The following is a 19,640-nucleotide window of genomic DNA, read 5'->3' on the forward strand; positions in this document are numbered from 1 at the left end:
AAAGAGAGAGAAAGATTTATTGCTTTGATATGATATGTGGAAGCAACAAAATAAGAAAAGAACAAGAAATAATTACAGAACAATGTAATTTATTGTTAGGGGAAAGAACCAGATAACCACTCAAAAGTCTTATTTGCTTCTTTCAAACCCACATACCCTCTAGTCACTATTTCTGTACTTAGAGTTTCAGGAGACACAAAAATGAAAACACTCCTAGTCAAATGCACTCTTTGTTTCTAAATATGGTTTCTATGCCAAATCTTTTTTTTTCCACTTTTTTTTTCCAGATGAGTTAGACATAAATACCCTTTTAAAAATAATCCTTAAATTACCTAAAGAGTCAGGTCTGGGCATCACCATACCCTGGTCTCCTCAGCTAACTATAGTCAGGGTTGTCCTGAAACAAAAGGCTGGGTTACCAAACGTTTACCAGGCGAGAATAAAAAGTGTTGGATGTAACATCACATTCCTATAATCTTTTAATTCAATTGATAAATAATTCCATCTGCTTGTATTTGGGAAAGAAGTTAGTTCAAGGGATCATTTCCTGGTGGTCTCACTGTGTACTCTTTGTGAGTAGCTTTGTGCCTTGGCACATAACTGAATCTTTGCTTCTGGCATTTGAAGTGGGGGTTCTGCTGAAGATTGCTTGGTCACCAACTTGGCAAAGGTTCTTGTGGAAAAATATTGGGATCTTATGAACTTGTTTTTAATATAGTTGTATTTAATAACAGAATCATAGAGTTAAAGTTAAAATTAACTTTAACTTAATACTAATAAATTTTAAGCAAAAAAAGTCTAAAAAGAGTAGAATATATAATAAGTTTTTGATTAGAAGTTAGTGTGAAGTAAGAACCTCAGTAATGAAGCCCTGCTTGAGGTGGGCTAATCAGATGAGGACATTACACAGGAGGACTCAGCCCACCAGGAGACATTAAGAGAGATTTGAGTGCTGAGGGGTCTTCACAAAGAGACAAAGCAGAGAGTAGATAATATTTTCAGGGGGCCAAAAAACCTTTTGCATTTTCATAAATTTGCTTACAGCCAACTTTGCCTTGTTGACATCAAACTGAACATCACAATTTCTAGATCTTAGGACATATAAAAGTCAAAATATTATATTAGCTAGTTAATTTTTCAGTAACATCACTTGTTACTTTGGGACAGTTTCTCAGATTGCATCATCCATGACAGCAAGTAATGGTAGACATTTATCACTTTTAATGATCCAAATGAGTGTTCCATGTACTCCCCATGCTGTTCCCCAGGGTTACTCAGAGTAAGTCTTTGGGAATACAGGGATTCTATGGAACATTCACTTTGAGTTGCCTGTAGGGCTTTCTGGTTTGAAAAATGAGTCTTTAGAAACCTAGCAATCTTTAGAGACACTTTTAATTATATGATTATAGCAAGAATTCTAGGAGGAAATATCCTTTGTAGTACTCTAATTACCCTTAGAATCACAATAGAGATGGTATTAATTATAAAAGGTAAAAACAATGCCCAAAGATCTGTTCCTAAAGCCCCAAACGCTCCCAGAATACGTTGTCCCACTCTTTGAGGACAAACAAATTAAAGACCAGTCTTCTGAGCTTTGTCCCCAGAGCCTGTGCCTGCATTAAGGCTGATGAAGTTAAAGATGTTATGATTTACAGATGAGAATGTTGAATCTTAGTCAGGTTAAGAGCCTGAGGTCTCCAAATGGCATAACTCAGGGTTTTTGACTGGACTACAGTTTTCTTTCCACTATGTTATGACTATTAACACTTTATTATTTTATGTTTCATTTATTTTTTAAAAAATGGCTGTGGCCAAGGGAATTTCCCTACCATAACATATGAAGTTAGTCTGATTTGAGTCAAAGGAATGAAGTCTCAGGAAAATTTCCAAATAGAAAAGGAAGAGAGAGAGAAAAAAAGAAAAAAAAAAGTAGATTAAGTATTATATATCAAAGACTTATTTACGATAAAGAACCAATAGATACCTGATAGTTGTTTTATTAAATATATTATGTTGGTGCAAAAGTAATCATGTTTTTTGCTGTTAAAAGTAACGGCAAAACTGCGATTACTTTTGTGCCAATCCAAATAGATTTAATTTAAAGATCTACAGGGACTTACTGGAAAAAAGGTGGTGCCTATCATTGAATTAAAAAGAGCCCTCAATAAAGGGCATCCAAATCAGTAAAGAGGAAGTCAAACTGTAACTGTTTGCTGATGATATCATTGTTTACCTAGAAAACTCTAAAGACTCTTCTAGAAAGCTCCTAGAACTGATAAAAGGTTTCAGCAAAGTTTCTGGATACAAAATTAATGTACACAAATCAGTAGCTCCTCTTTACACCAACAGTGACTAAGATGAGAATCAAATCAAGAACTCAACCCCTTTTACAATTGCTACAAATAAAATAAAATAAAATAGAATAAAATACTTAGGAATATACCTCATCTAGGAGGTGAAAGACCTCTGCAAGGAAAACTACAAAACACTGCTGAAAGAAATCATAGATGACACAAACAAATGGAAACACATTCCATGCTCATAGATGAGTAGAATCAATATTGTGAAAATGACCATAATGCCAAAAGCAATCTACAAATTCGATGCAACTCCCATCAAAATACCACCATGATTCTTCAGAGTTAGAAAAAACGATCCTAAAATTCATATGGAAGCAAAAAACAGCCTGCATAGCCAAAGCAAGACTAAGCAAAAGAATAAATCTGGAGGCATCATATTATTTTATTTCAAACTATACTATAAGGCCATAGTCACCAAAACAGCATGGTACTGATATAAAAATAGGCACACGGACCAATGGAACAGAATAGAGAACCCAGAAATAAACCCAAATACTTACAGCCCCAACTGATCTTTGACAAAGCAAAAAAAAAAAAAAAAAAAAAAGAAAGAAAACAAACAAACAAAACCATAAAGTGAGGAAAGAACACTCTATTAAACAAATGGTGCTGGAATAATTGGCAAGCCACATGCAGAAGAATGATGAAACTGGATCTTCATCTCTCACCTTATAAAAATATCAACTCAAGAATGGTAATATAGGTTGAGCATTCCTAATTCTGAAAATTCAAAATCTGAAATGCTTCAAAATCCAAAACTTTTTCAGTGCCAATTTCCCATCCTCCTGCAGCTGCAATATATCTTTTCTCACATGCCCAGATTTCTCTACACAAGGGGAGATGAAAAGACAAAGGGTAATAAAATGTTATGTGTGCAGGCCAGACACGCTGATGTCCTACATGAGGCCAAGACCTACGTGTATTACTCACTGTTTTTTTTTTTATTCTCTGCTCTGTGGTTTAAAGATACTGTTGAAAATGTCAGAAGGCCTACATAACACCCATAGGGTAGTGCAAATGTTCCAAAGTCTGAAAAAATCCAAAATCTAAAACACTTCTGGTCCCAAGCACTTCAGATAAAGGATACTCTATCTGTAATAGCCAACAATTATTGAATGTATATACCATGACAATTATTTGCCAAGTCCTTTTTGTGGATTGTCTCTTTTATTCTAATAGTATCCCCATGAACTAGGCTATCTAATCATCTTCATTTCAAAGATGAAACTGAGACATAGAAAGATCAGTGACTTGTTTAAGGTCACACAGCTAGGAGTGATAAAGCTGGATTTGAATCTAGATCATCTGAGTCTAAAGCTTCATACTCTTAAGAACTGTGAGTTATGATACCTTTATTTGTATGTTTATTGTCCATTTGGAGTACTTTTTCTTAAATGATCTATTCCTATCCTTTTCTCTTTGTTTTATTTACATAACAGCTTGATCAAATTTTATTACCTAAGTAAGAGTGATACTTCTTGATTGTGTTTCCAATGCCTTGGACTTGTAGCACATCAAAAGACCAATTTGTAGTGGATTAACATGAAATGGCTTTCATAATGTTTAGACACTTTCTAGCTTATAAAATTATAGTGTTGTAAACTATTAGGAATTACTTCATATATTTTGTGTTTTCATAATGGAGAAAATTCTGGGTCTTCATTCTCAATGTTCCTAAATAGTAATTTAGAAAATGCTTATGAGATTTTAAAAATGAATATTTAGTGGTTAGGTCTACTTAAGATATTCTTAAATAAAACACTTAAAAACCCACAATTTTATTTTTTCCAAGGATATGTAGTTGCTGTGAATATTTTAATCTTTGAGAATATTGCATAATTTTAACTGGCAGAAAACATAAATGTACCAACCAAGTTAAAAATTATGAAGAGAAGCTTCCAAGAAAAATTGTCAAGCTCAGATGTTGACTTCCTTTATCCTGTTGATATAGTAAAGGTCATTGGTTCCAGTTAACATGACCTGGTTAGTTTTACAGAAATGAATGTTACAGACCAAATCCTGCCCTTTCTCTTCACTTTCTTGCGCTGATTTGTTTACTGGTTAACATAATTTTTGCCTTTTGCTGTTTTCACTATTAAATTGGTTTTTCAAAGGAATATGGAAAAATTGTCTGCTTGACTTCAGTAATGTAAACCAGCCAGAATACACACACACACACACACACACAAACACACACATGCACACACACACATGTGCATAGCCTTCTGTCTGAAGCCAAATGAATATTCCAAATGTTACTCTCAGTTGTTTGAGTCTAGAATTATATGACAACAGAAACTGTGCTATTAAGACAGGAAGTAAAAGAGGAAACCTTTGCTAAAGCAGTGGCTAATTATGTAATTAAGTAGTGGAACATTACTTTGGAAATCCTTAGTTAACATCTCTGCTATGATGTTTGCAGAATGTCTGCCATAAATGTAGGTGAGACTATGAAACATTTGCTTGGCTGACATAGGCAACACTGGACTTTGGCCCAAACAGTTGATGGATGTCCCGTTCATAAGAGTAGATACAGATATTGCCCCTCAGTTCAGGTCTCTACCTTCCTTTTCTCTACATCGGCCCAGGCTATTCTCTCCCCCGTGGCTTTCCTGTCTCTAGCTTTCTCAAAATTGTTTCATCCATTGTTCATTTTCTGTGTCTTTTCAGGTAGGTTCCATGGAGACAGGAGGAGAAAGGTTGAGGAGATGTAGGGGAGAGTAAGTCTGTAAGCCACTGATGCAAATGTTTCCTTTCCTACCCTTATCCTCTCTCCACCTCGGGGTAGTTTCAGAGTATTTCTCATCACCTCTCCACAAGTCTCCCTTTTGCCTGTTCAGCTTCCTAACTACAAACTATGCCTCATCTGCTCTTACGAAATGCTTGGGGATTCTTCTGAACATGAGGCAAATTTTACTACATAAACCTTCCATTATCATCTGCATCATTATTATCTTTGCTACTAGAGTGGAAGCAGAAGAAAGAAAAAAAAAACCCTAGATAGATAGTAAGCAATTTTTTTAGTCACATTTTACCTTTAATTACTAAAACTGTGAGAAAAACCGTAAAAATAGTTTCATGCTTGCTTTAAGACCAGGAGAATAGGGCAAATGCTGTGAGATTACTAAATTTCTCATTTGATGAGGGAAAGGCTCTAGACAGAAGCAAAAGATGTGGTATTAAATGTAGAAGTAGCCTGACCAATTCTTGAAGCTTTTAGGAGGTGATAGGGCACTGTCCAAGATGGTAACCTCATTTATCATCATTCCTAGGAGCCTCTGATTTCAGTTAACAAGATCTCTATCAAGCCACCACATTCTGCTGGAGGCCCTCCCTAGCCCAAGATTACTGCATCAGGTGCTTGGATCTAGGAGTAGGTCCTAGGGAGAAAACTGATGAACAACAGCTTTTACGGTGTTGACGTGTTTCATTTGGCCAATATGGTGTCTTTTTCTTTGTTTTATTACTTTGAAGGATTTTAGGTGTAGAATATACACTCTTCAGTTTACCACTCTTCCCACCACTCTCTGGTACCAAATACATTGCAGTTTCAGTTATTTATGTTGGCTGCCCAATGTTGAAGACATTTATGATTCTGATTACAATTCCGTAGCTGGAAAAGCAGTATAGAGAGGCGCATTCTTACTTCCTCCCTGGGTTTATGTAGAGTGGGGTCTTTTGTAACCCTGTATTGAGGAAGAGGGGAAAGGGCTGCTCTCTGATGCCCCTTAAGTGTTGTTTTATTGTTTCATTTGCCTTTCTTCTTATTATTATTATTTATTTTTAAATAGAGATGGGGTTTCACCATGTTGCCCAGGCTGATCTCAAACTCCTGGGCTCAAGCAAATCTCCCTCCTCAGCCTCCAGGGTAGTTGGGACTACAGGTGCATGCTACCAGGCCCAGTTTAGTTTTGTTTCTAATTTTGTTTTTCTTAAACTTAACTCCTATAGGTAGGCTCATAGACTATATTCTCAACCATGGTCTGTCTCCTTTCACACTCAAGCCTACATTTTGCTGTACTAACAAATGTGTTTTTCTGCTATACTAACAAAGTGTTCATGCTGAAATGCTGAATACAGTTCCCCATAGAAATGTGTGTGTATTTTTATATACTTTCTTTTGAAAAATCAACAACAAAATAGAGCAATATAAATTCTGACACACCCACATTTCCCTGACTTCATAAGTTTTTTTCTTTAGCAAAAACAGTTCAACTGAACTTATTTGTTGAAAGTTGTAGTTTTAGACTGATTTATGTTTCAGTAAAAGATAATATTTGTTAATTGGGGTTCAAATACATACTTTTTCTTAATATATTATCTATAATTTTAATGTAATAAACAGAAAGTATTACTATAAGAAATTTAAATCTTAACCTCATTTGTTTTGTAACTGAAAATATAATCTATTTTCTTTTTACTGCTGGCTATTAACTGGTAGATTTTGTGGATAGTGTGACTGGCTAGAAAACAAAAAAATGAAAGATAAAGAACTTAAAAAAGTCTAAGAATAGTGTAAGAAGAAGTCTTTCTTCTTTCCTAATTTCCCTGTAAGAATCAACAAAGCAGTGAGCTGTCTTAACTTCATTTCCAGGGAGAAGTGAGAGAGAGCTAGACACAATTTGAAGAACCATATGATCCAGCAATCCCACTTCTGCATATATATTCGAAAGAATTGAAATCAATATCTCAAAGAGATGCCTTCACTCACATGTTCATTGCAGTATTATTCACAATAGCCAAGATATGGAAATTACCTAAGTGTTGACAAATAAAGCAACAAGAAAAATGTGAAAGGTACACACACATACACACTAAAACACACACACAGAGGAATATTATTCAGCCTTAAAAAGAAGAAAATCCTGCAATTTGCAACAATATAGATGAACCTAGAAGACATTATACTACCAACCAAAAAACCCCAGGACCAAACAGATTCACAGCTGAATTCTACCAGAGGTACAAACAGGAGCTGGTACCATTCCCTCTGAAACTATTCCAAACAATAGAAAAAGAGAGACTCCTACCTAACTCATTTCATGAGGTCACATCATCCTGATACCAAAACCTGACAAAGACACAACAAAAAAAGAAAATTTCAGGCCAATATCCCTGATGAACATCGATGCAAAAATCCTCAGTAAAATACTGGCAAACCGAATCCAGCAGCACATCAAAAAGCTTATCTATCACGATCAAGTCGGGTTCATCCCTGGGATGCAAGGCTGGTTCACTATATGCAAATCAATAAACGTAATCCATCACATAAAGAGAACCAATGACGAAAACCACATGATAATCTCAATAGATGCAGAAAAGGCCTTTGACAAAATTCAACAGCACTTCATGCTAAAAACTCTCAATAAACTAGGTATTGATGGAATGTATCTCAAAATAAGAGCTATTTATGACAAACCCACAGCCAATGTCATACCGAATGGGCAAAAGCTGGAAGCATTCCCTTTGAAAACTGGCACAAGACAAGGATGCCCTCTCTCACCACTCCTATTCAACATAGTATTGGAAGTTCTGGCCAGGGCAATCAGGCAAAAGAAAGAAATAAATGGTATTTAAATAGGAAGAGAGGAAGTAAAATTGTCTCTATTTTCAGATGACATGATTATGTATTTAGAAAAACCCATTGTCTCGGCCCCAAATCTCCTTAAGCTGATAAGCAACTTCAGCAAAGTCTCGGGATACAAAATGAATGTGCAAAAATTACAAGCTTTCCAATACACCAATAATAGACAAACAGAGAGCCAAATCATGAGTGAACTCCCACTCACAATTGCTACAAAGAGAATAAAATAACTAGGAATACAACTTACAAGGGATGTGAAGGACCTCTTCAAGGAGAGCTACAAACCACTGTTCAGGGAAATAGGAAGACACAAACAAATGGAAAAACATTCCATGCTCATGGATAGGAAGAATCAAAATCGTAAAAATGGCCACACTGACCAAAGTAATTTATAGATTCAATGCTATCCCCATCAAGCTACCATTGACTTTCTTCACAGAATTGGAAAAAACTACTTTAAATTTCATATGGAACCAAAAAAGATAGCCAAAACAATCCTAAGCAAAAAGAACAAAGCTGGAGGCATCATGCTACGTGACCTCAAACTATACTACAATGCTACAGTAACCAAAACAGCATGGTACTGGTGGCAAAACAGATATATAAACCAATGGAACAGAACAGAGGACTCAGAAATAACACCACACATCTACAGCCATCTGATCTTTGACAAACCTGACACAAACAAGCAATGGGGAAAGGATTCCCTATTTAATAAACCGTGTTGGGAAAACTGGCTAGACATATACAGAAAACTGAAACTGGACCCCTTCCTTATACCTTATACGAAAATTAACTCAAGATGGGTTAAAGACTTAAACATAAGACCTAAAATCATAAAAACCCTAGAAGAAAACCTAGCAATACCATTCAGGACATAGGCATGGGCAAAGACTTCATGTCTAAAACACCAAAAGCAATGGTAACAAAAGCCAAAATTGACAAATGGGATCTAATTAAACTAAAAAGCCTCTGCACAGCAGGAAAAAAAAAAGAACTATCATCAGAGTTACAGGCAATCTACAGAATGGGGGAAAATTTTTGCAATCTGTCCATCTGACAAAGGGTTAATATCCAGACTCCACAAAAACTTAAACAAATTTACAAGAAAAAAACAACCCATGAAAAAGTGGGCGAAGGACAGGGATAGACACTCCTCAAAAGAAGACACTTATGTGACCAACAAACATATGAAAAAGAGCTCATCATCACTGGTCATTAGGAAAATGCAATCAAAAGCACAATGAGATACCATATCATGCCAGTTAGAATGGGGATCATTAAAAAGTAAGGAAACAACAGATGCTGCAGAGGATGTGGAGAAATAGGAACACTTTTACATTGCTGGTGGGAGTGTAAATTAGTTCAACCATTGTGGAAGACAGTGTGGCGATTCCTCAAGGATCTAGAACCAGAAATACCATTTGACCCAGCAATCCCATTACTGGGCATATACCCAAAGGATTATAAATCATTCTACTATAAAGACACATGCACATGTATATTTATTGCAGCACTGTTCACAATAGCAAAGACTTGGAAGCAACCCAAATGTCCACCAATGATAGACTGGATAAAGAAAATGTGGCACATATACACCATGGAATACTATGCAGCCATAAAAAAGGATGAGTTCATGTCCTTTGCAAGGACATGGATGAAGCTGGAAACTTTACCATTCTCAGCAAACTAACACAGGAACATAAAACCAAACACCACATGTTCTCATTCATAAGTGGGAGTTGAGCAATGAGAACACATGAATATAGGGAGGGGAACATCACATACTGGGGCCCGTTGGAGGGTGGGGAACTAGGAGAAGGATAGCATCAGGAGAAATACCTAATGTAGACGACGGGTTGATGGGTGCAGCAAACCACCATGGCACATGTATAGTTATGTAACAAACCTGCACATTCTGTACATGTGTCAGAGAACTTAAAGTATAATAAAAAAATGTTGAGCAGAAAAAAAAATAATGCATTATATATGTACTTGAAATTTGCCAAGAAACTAGGTCTTATGTGGCCTCACATACACAGAAAAGGTAACTATGTAGAAATTTGTTAAAGGATACCAAATTATAGATAGATAGGAGAAATAAATTCTGGTGTTCTATACCACTGTAGGATGACTATAGTGAGCAATAATATATAGTTTCAAATAGCTAAAGGAGGATGGTGCATGTTTCCAACACAAAGAAGTGATAAATGTTTGAGACGACAAATGTTCAATAACCTTTATCTGATCAGTATATGTATCAAAACATCACCATGTACCTCATGAATTGTACAATTATTTGCCAATTTAAAAATTTAAAAGGGTAACTATATGAGGTGATGAACATGTTAATTAGCTTGATTGTGGTAATCATTTCACAGTGTATATGTATATCAAAACATCAGTTTATATACCTTTTGCATATATATGTATATACACACAATTTTTATTGATGAATTATATCTCAATACATCTGGGGAAAATTAATTATTTTAACATTTGAGGTGAAAATGCAATAAAAAATTGTGTGATTTTTGTTGTGCCTGTAGAAATCAGTAATAACTGAGACAAGTCATGAGTCATGAATTGATAGAAAAACTTAAAGTTTCTGAAGATCACAAACCCAGTATGAGAATGGATGTTCAAATAAAAAAGCAAATTGGCACTTGTTTCCATTCTTCCATGTTAAGTAGGATTAAGTTTGGACATTTTCCCCTTTTAGACTATGATAGCTTTAAATTAAATAGCAGGAAAAGCAAAGCATAAAATTTACAGCAGAGAATATTCTTGGAAACTGATACCCTTCATCAACATCCTGTTCAATTTGAAAGTAAATGTTTTTATTGGGTGAAAAATCAATTAAATGTCCATTAAGGAGTTGCTTCAGAATACTACATCATTAAGTAATAGCAGTCGCTGATTTTTTCTTAACCACAGTGGAAAATGTGAACAAGAAATTGAAGTAAAGGGGACATTTCTGAATGATGTGGTTGACCTATGAACCCTACTCTGAAGTTGTTATAATTCTGTCAAGCTCATTTATTATACTCACTGCAATTTTAGTGGCCCTTAATAGTAGGGAGGGGAAAGACTGGGAGGGATCACAACAGGAAAAATATGTCTGTCTTTTGGATGGTGGAACATAAACTTTTTGGGGGCTATGCATCCTAAGAGACTTTGATCAAAATGCATTTGCATATGACCTAAACTATCCATAAATAAAATTAATACTAGGGGTTGAGGGATTGCTTGAAACTTATTCATGGGTAATCTAAAGCTTTTTAGACTTTGTCTTAAGACCATTTGCTCTATGGTTTGCCTTTAAGCTGGGAAGTTTGCTGGGAAAAAGCTGAGTGTTGGGAGGGAAACTGAGGCAGGGCTCGTATAATGTCTTTGGAATGTTTCTAGACTTGCTGGCTCCTTGTTTCTAGCCTTCCTAGGCTCCTATTCCCATTAATTCAAGTAGCAGAACATGTTCCTTATAAATGCTAAACCATCACAGCTGTAAATCATGTGCTTAATCAGCGTGCCCTTTTGACCTCCACGTTCTCACCACCTGTTTCTTTGTTGGGTTACCAATAAATACCGTGGGCTTCCAGCGTTTAAGGCCTTCGCAGCCTCTGTACAATAGCAATGGCCCCCTAGCTGTTCTACCTTTCTCTCTGTCACTGTTTTCTCTCTCACTGTCTCTTTCTCAATCCTTTGACTCCGCTGGACTTTGTCACCCCCACGATCTGGTGTTGGGTCTGATCGCCTTAACTATTCCTGGCTGCCCAATGTGGGGCGGCAAAGACCCCGGTGAAGGAATGCTATGAGCGTGTGAAAGCGGAGAATGCCTAATAGAAGCTCAGCGGGAAAGCTGAGCACTTAGGGTAACAATGGGACAAAGTAAAAGCAGACATTCTTAAATTTCTTAAGGCAGAAAGTTAGTACTCAGAACTTGTCACTCTTTCCTACAGTAAAAGTTTTGCCCATGGTTTCCAGAACAAGGGACTATGGAGTTGGGTGAATGGGAGAGAATTGGAAGAGACTTTAAAAAGGCGTATAAAGAGGGAGCAGAAATTCCAGTTTGTTTGGTCAATGTGGGCACTAATAAAGGCAGCTCTTGAGCCATTTCAAATATGATGAGGTAGGTTCAGATGAGGAAGAGGAGGATGAGTGTAAAAAACTACAGATTCTTAAAGTGAGGAACAGGAAATGGAGGAAATTAAAAGGGACACTGAAAAAACTGTCTTAGACCGTCGGCTCCACCTGCTGAATTAAGTGAAAGGCCACCTCTCTCTCCCCTTAATGGGCTAGAAGATGAATTAGCTAGAAAACGTACTGCTCCTATAGTTGCAAAATTAAAACCTGGAGCAATTGGTGGTGCTATACAAGATTCTACTCAAAAGGCTACAGCTGAGGGACACCACGAAGCATGCAATTTCCCGTAACTGTAATCCAGCAGGGAGGATAGTAAACGTCCTTCCACTGTGTTTCCAAAATCCATCTACAAAGGAGAAATATACACAAGTAAAAGGAATAGGGTACACTTTTTTTCTTTAAAAGCCAGGGTAAACTTAAAACCTATATTTGAAGTGGCCCTATAACACTCCCGTACTACCTTATCAGTGTAAACAAGGCCGAAAGCACTGAGACCACGGACAGCCAGTAGCCTTCCTATCAAAAATCCTCAACCCAGTAACCCATGGATGGCCCAAATGCATTCCATCGGTAGCAGCAACTGCTTTGCTAACAGAAGAAAGTAGAAAAATAACCTTTAGAGGAAACCTCATTGTGAGCACACCTCACCAGTTCAGAGCTATCCTAAGTCAAAAAACCAAAAAGGTAGCTTACTAACTCAAAAATCTAAAAGCATAGGGCTATTCTGTTAGGAAAAAAGTGATTTAACATTAACCACTGAAAATTCCCTTAACCCAACAGGTTTCCTAATAAGGGATTTAAATCTTAATTACCATACAAAGGCCCAACCAGACCTAGGAGGAGCTCCCTTCAGGACAGGACAATAGATGGTTCCTCCTGGGTGACAGGGGAGTGGGGGCGGGGGAACACAATGGGTGTTCAGTAACTGACAGGGAAACTATTATAGAAGCAGAGTTAAGAAAATCGCCTAATAAATCGTCTGCTCAAACCTGCGAGCTGTTTGCACTCAGCCAAGCATTAAAGCACTCACAGAATAAAAAAAACAACTCTCAATCCTGACTCAAAAGGTTACCCTCTCTGAAATGAATTTGCCTAAGAACTGTTTATGGGAGTGCATCTTGATGGGGCAGCTGGGTGGGTATGAAATACTCAGGAACCCAGCCCAGCTCTAGGACTCACCTCTGAGTGCAAAGGCAATGTTGGGCACGCTGGTAAAGGACCACTAGAGTCCAGCAGCCCGGACCCATTTCTTTGTGGTCAAGAAAGGTGGGAAAACAGGTGCCGGACTGCTACATTGGTGAGCGTAACTAATCCGATAAGCAGAGGTCCATGGGAGGTTATGCACCCTGGAAAGGAATAAGCATTAGGACCATAGGGAATGCTCTAAGACTAATGCTCATTGGAAAACGACTAGGGGTGCTGGCGTCCCTATGTTTTTACAGATGGGAAACGTTCCCCACGAGGCAAAAACGCCCCTAAGTGTATCCTGGAGAATTCAGCCCAGTCAGAGTGTAGTACCTTTTTCCCTCTCAGACTTGAAACAAAATAGACCTAGGTAAATTCTCAGATAACCCTGATGGCTATATTGATGTTTTACAAGGGTTAGGACAATCCTTTGACATGGAGAGAGAATGTTACTGCTAGATCAGACACTAACCCCAAATGAGAGAAGCGCCACTGTAACTGCAGCCTGAGAGTCTGCTGATCTCTGGTATTTCAGTTCAATGATCGGATGACAACAGAGGAAAGAAAAATTCCCCACAGGCCAGCAGGCAGTTCCCAGCGTAGACCCTCATTGGGATGCAGAATCAGAACATGGAGATTGGTGCTGTAGACACTTGCTAACTTGCATGCTGGAAGGAACTAAGGAAAACTAGAAAGGAAAAAGTCTATGAATTATTCAATGAAGTCCATTATAACACAAGGAAAGGAAGAAAATCCTGCCTTTCTGGAGAGACAAAGGGAGGCACTGAGGAAGCATACCTCTCTGTCACCTATGTTGAAGGCCAACTAATCTTAAAGGATAAGTTTATCACTCAGTCCGCTGCAGACATTAGAAAAAACTTCAAAAGTCCGCCTTAGGCCCGGAGCAAAACTTAGAAACCCTATTGAACTTGGCAACCTTGGTTTTTTATAATAGCGATCAGGAGGAGCAGGCAGAATGTGACAAATGGGATTTTAAAAAGCCACCGTTTTAGTCATAACCCTCAGGTAATTGGACTTTGGAGGCTCTGGAAAAGGGAAAGGCTGGGCAAATTGAATGCCTAATAGGGCTTGCTTCCAGTGCAGTCTGCAAGGACATTTCCAAAAAGATTGTCCGAATAGGAATAAGCCGCCCCCTCGTCCATGCCCCTTATGTCAAGGGAATCGCTGGAAGGCCCACTGCCCCAGGGGACGAAGGTCCTGTGAGTCAAGCCACTAACCAGATGATCCAGCAGCAGGACTGAGGGTGCCCGGGGTAAGTGCCAGCCCGTGCCATCACCCTCAGAGCCCTGGGTATGCTTGACCACTGAGGGTCGGGAGGTTAACTGTCTCCTGGACACTGGCGCGGTCTTATCAGTCTTAATCTCCTGTCTCAGACAACTGTCCTCCAGATCTGTCACTATCCGAGGGGTCCTAGGACAGGCTGTCACTAGATACTACTTCCAGCCACTAAGTTGTGACTGGGGAACTTTACTCTTCTCACATACCTTTCTAATTATGCCTGAATGCCCCACTCCTTTGTTAGAGACACCCTAGCAAAAGCAGGGGCCATTATACACTAGAATTAGAAGGAAAAAGGGTAAATATATATGCAGATTCTAAGTATGCTTACCTAGTCCTCCATGCCCACGCAGCAATATGGAAAGGGAATTCATAACTTCCGAGGGAACACCTATCAAACATCAGGAAGCCATTAGATCCCCAAAATTTCTCCTTACCTCTGAGTCTACTTCCTCTGATCCCTGCCTAAAGATAATTTTATGGGGAAGAGGATTTGCTTGCATCAGGTGCCTGTGTGGGTGCCCACCAAACATCTGAAGATCTATCATGAGCCACAGCATCTAGTGGACCCGCCTGTACAGTGCGAATTGAAGGTTTGAAAAGCCTCGATTTGCTTTCTCTATGCCTTCAGTTAATCAGAAAAGGCCTGTTCTCATTATCAGTGGCCTCCCGGCTACAACCACAAAAGTTTTTGCTTCTGTTTCAGTAGATTCACTAACGTGGAGGTGAGGGCATGCTTTTGCTTTTGCAGGAGATGAATGAACCGTGTGGATGACCTCAAGATATGTATGACTATGGAATGGGAGACTGGAGGGACCCGTGGATCCAAACCATGGACCGGGTTCCTCCCCAAGTACGAGCCATGAGACAGTTGAATCTGAACGTGAAGACAGAACAAGGACTGACCAGAGTCACAATGCTTAATGGACCAATGCTTTGACTCCTCTCTACCATGAATACAAGAGACCCTAATAGTTAGGCAGGAGTATCATCGCCCCTATTCACCATGAAGTTACAGAAGACGGACCTTCATCCTTCTGCAACCCCTAAGATTAAGGGTCCCCTTATAAAAGGCAAAGGGAGGGGGAGGTATGTGGGAAGCATTCAAACCAGTGACTCCAGTTTGAATAAGGGCTAAGAAAAAAGCTGGGTCACTGGCAATTAAGGACTGCACAGCCTGCAATCGCCTTGCTAATGATAGCTAGTAATAATAGTAATAATGATACCTTCTCCCTTACAAAAAAGAAGGTGGGGGGCGTGTTGGGGAAAAAGCTGAGCGTTGGGAGGGAAACTGAGGCAGGGCTTGCATAATGTTTTTGGGATGTGTCTAGACTTACTGGCTCTTTGTTTCTAGCCTTCCTAGGCTCCTATTCCCATTATCTCAAGTAGCAGAACATGTTCCTTATAAACGCTAATCCATCACAGCTGTAAATCATGTGCTTAATGCAATGTGCCCTTTTGACTTCCGCGTTCTCACCACCTGTTTCTTCCTTGCATTACCAATAAATACCATGGGCTCCCAGAGCTCGGGGCCTTCGCAGCCTCCATACGATAGCGATGGCCCCCTAGTGTCCCACCTTTTTTTTTCTCCTCAATCCTTTTACTCCGCTGGACTTTGTCACCCCTATGACCTGGTGTTGGGTCTGATCACCCCAGCAAAGTTGGTGGTCGAATGCCCAGCATACACTTGGGCTGCATGGTGGTCTATTGTGGAAGATGGAAAATAGTGGCAGGACAAGGTAGGTGGTGCTGACATGCATAGCTAGACATGTGTGACAAATTCCTCTAGATCATACTCCTATTCAGACTACAGACTGCAGCTGAGAGTGGAGGAGACTGGGCTCCATCCCTCTATAAATGAGCAGCTTCAAATAGTTAACAATTAAACAGTTCACAATTATTAAACAGGACAGCCCTAATAGTTGACTAGAATACAAAGCAGGAAATTGAGCCAAATCTTCTAGCCTGGGCTAGCACAGCAGGGATATGGAAAGTATGTGCTACCTGGAGGGCAAATGAAGCTAAAGGTTTATGCTGATCATATACCGTACTTTTGGCAGCAAACTAAATTTACCATGATCAAGGATATTCTTTTAGCACTTTATGCCTTGGTTATACTTGTCTTGGTAATTCCTGAGCTAAAACCTGTAGGTAAAGCGTTTCAGAGACTACAGTTCAGCATGGCTAAAGATGAGAAGAGTTAATGGTGCTTGTACATTTTATTTCTGGATATGCACTTGGATTCAGTTGTGTAGAAGGTTTGGAAGTAGCTCTCCCCCTTACATAAAACGCCACACATCAAGCCACTTCATACAGAAATGGTAAGTGCTGCTGTACTCCTTCGTTGAAGGGCAGGTTAGACCTCATATTATGCTGTTTCCCAGCAGATTCTCTATTAACCCAACTCTTTGGCATGATCTTTTTTTCTCTTCTAAGTGATTAAGACTGCTTTAAGGAGAACATATATATTATCTGGTATTTCTTCTTCCCTCTCAATGACTGACATCATCGGGCCTATCACCTGAGCATGGTCTGACTCAGTGTGTCATCTGGCGTATCCACACCTGCCACACTACAGCCCTGCTCTCATGCACGTAAGTCCAAGAAACAGGTTGTCTGAATCGCAGCCATGCAAACAGTTTCCTATTCATTCAAATAACATCTGAGATTTGCATGGATTAACATTCAGATGACAGAAATCTAGTTTTTATTCAAGTAAAGAAATAAGGACTAGTTCATTTTAACCACAGGTCAGTGGAAGATTCCCATCTCATTGGAACTAATCAGTGTCCATTATTTTACCAAAGGTTTTTCATCTAGCCTTACAATGCATTTAAGCCAAGGTCCTAGTATCTTTACAAAGAAAACATCACAGGGTGTGTAACACTGTTTCTTATTTAGAGATTGCACTCAACTAATTAAAGTGTCCTCAAATGTTCCCCTCTGCTCCATTGCACTGGGAACATCTACTTTTGGAATATATAGGTTCATCTTAACTCATACCATACCTACTTAATTCTCCAAGAGAATGGGATATGAGTCCGTGGAGGATAGAATGACAGTCATCTTTCCAGGATTGATTTTGGTCAGTAACTCTTCTATGCTCTGTGACCTGAGGGAGGTTGTTGGGAGGAGATGGTGGGAGTCAGGATGCATAACATGAGGTGCCTGTAAATCTCATCTTTTCTGGGAGCTGATGGCCTTGTCTCCGTATTAAGGTGTGGATGCCTTGCAGGGAACTGCCTATCTGCAACTGCAGATCTAGAGACAGTTGACAGAGCACCAGTCACAAACAAGGTGGCTTGATGTAAGTTTGTTTGTGTAGCATAAGCTGGGTAGTCTTAGAAAGTGAGAAATCACTTTATTACTGTAAATGCTGAATCATATAAGCCTTGACATAATCCCGAAGTTCCTGAACTCTTTTTCAGGCTATGCCTAGAAAAAATTGTGGGATAGAGCAGGTTAGTGTCCAATGCCTTCCTGTTCTTTGTTTCTACCCCTAGTCTCCTCTCCTGCTCACATACCCTGAACCACAAGTCTTTTTTTCCTTATCTCCATCACATCCTATATCTTGCTTTGAGTCAGAATCATATTTGTATCGTTAAAAAAAAAACTGACTTTTGCTTCTAGCTAAGGTGAAGTAACAGACTTGATTTATAGTTATGCCTGAAATAAACTTGGAAAAATATGAATATGTTTTTTCAAGACATCAGATGATACAAGACATTAATTTCTGAGAAACGGGAAACAAATGAGGTGAGCCCTACAATTGCCCTAATTTACTGCCTTGAGAGAGTGTCCAGATCATGGCATGCTGGGAGGTGGAAACTTGGAATAGCCTGGCCGACTGCTGAATTGAGGAATGAGAATGTGTTTGGTTGCCTCCTATGACTGAGGATGCTGTAGACATCTAGTGGACAGCAGTTGATGGGATAGTCCTGAATAATTTTTCCAGTGGAATTGTGCAGGTGCCACTGGTGAGAAACAGATGCTCACTGCTGAGAATGCCAAGGACGGTTAGCAAATGTCTGAGACTCCATACTTTGACACTGTGATGCTGAGGACAGAACAATTCCCAGAAACATGAGCAGCATACATACTTAGAGAAGAAAATATTCTGACATGGTGCATAATTTCACTGGTCTAAAGGCTTCAGGGGGAATTTTGTTTAGGGTGTTGTAAAAACCCATGACCTTGGAGCACCCTTTTGTTAGTAATACATTCTGATCTCTTTTGAATTTTAATTTTTTGCTGGCATTGCCTTTTGTGAACAGGCATCTTTAAATAAACATGGCTTTAATCTGGTTTCATGAAACAGGAGTAGCATTCCTGCAGATGAAATGGCACTTCAAAGTGCAGGCTGTCCACCTTGGAACATTTTATAAGTAAACACTTTGCTCTCTTGGTGACAAATAGAAGAAATTCTTCCTATTTTATGACCATATTAAGGAAGCAAATCCCCTCAGTTATATTGGAAAATAAGTCTTTAATTTCAAAGAATAAGAATCTTGTCTTACAACTTAGTAGCATAGATAGAAATCAATAATTGTGTGTTAACAGATTCAACATGTCAATATGTTGATCTATTCAACAAAATTACTTTTGTAAATAGATTACTCAGCAAGGGCAGAGTTGAAGAAAACTCTTGGCAAGTAAGCAGTTCACTTTCTTCTCTTGATCCTTGCTTTTTGAGTGTGTTCTGTGGAGAGGACAGTGCTCTGGGAGATGATGTGAACCATACTCTGCCTCTGCGCTTTACCTCCTTTGAGTTGCTTTCAGTTCATAAACGTAAAGTTGCAGGAGCTGGAGAGGCTGATTCTTAAGTGGGTTTGGTGTAGAAAGAGTATAGGGAGGGAAGTACCCTGGGATAGAGTGGAATTTGGGTCTTGGGAATAGCTATGGCACCAACATATGGCCCTGCACAAATCACATGACCCATTGGGCATCAGTTCCTTCATCTGTGAAATAAATGTATTTCTCTTTGAGCTCAAAGGTTTTTTCAGCTATAATTTATGAATGTAGCTGTTTGCCCCAAGGAATGAGTTTTCTTCTCAACTCTGAAAGCAAAA

Source organism: Nomascus leucogenys, chromosome 22a (assembly GCF_006542625.1).
Source record: "Nomascus leucogenys isolate Asia chromosome 22a, Asia_NLE_v1, whole genome shotgun sequence".
Taxonomy (NCBI): Eukaryota; Metazoa; Chordata; class Mammalia; order Primates; family Hylobatidae; genus Nomascus; species Nomascus leucogenys.